The sequence below is a fragment of the Cynara cardunculus genome, unplaced genomic scaffold (assembly GCF_001531365.2).
Source record: "Cynara cardunculus var. scolymus isolate 2C unplaced genomic scaffold, CcrdV1 Un_Scaffold_8209, whole genome shotgun sequence".
Lineage (NCBI taxonomy): Eukaryota > Viridiplantae > Streptophyta > Magnoliopsida > Asterales > Asteraceae > Cynara > Cynara cardunculus.
The window spans coordinates 8,324-8,658 of record NW_020204055.1 but is presented as its reverse complement, the minus strand read 5'-3'; positions in this window follow the sequence as shown (position 1 = coordinate 8,658).

Here is a 335-nt window from a genome sequence, read left to right as displayed (position 1 = left end):
TCCATTGAAAGATTGACCAGACCCTATTTCTTAGGAAAGTCAAGGGTCATAGTGTAAGTCCCTAACAATGATCAATCTTCATATGAGCTTAATAACAATGGCAGATCTGATAATTTCTTCAAGAACACATAAGAGACTAGAGAGAGAAAGTCAAATCTTCAAGTATGGTCAAACCTTTCTTTAGGTATAATGAATTTTACAAAATGAGCTCCTACTCAATTACAAGACAAACACCCTATTTATAGGGTCAAACTATAAAATTCTAGTCAAAGTCAAACCTTACAAAGAAAGTCAAACACGATGTCTATTTTAATTATAGACAATAGTAACTTTCA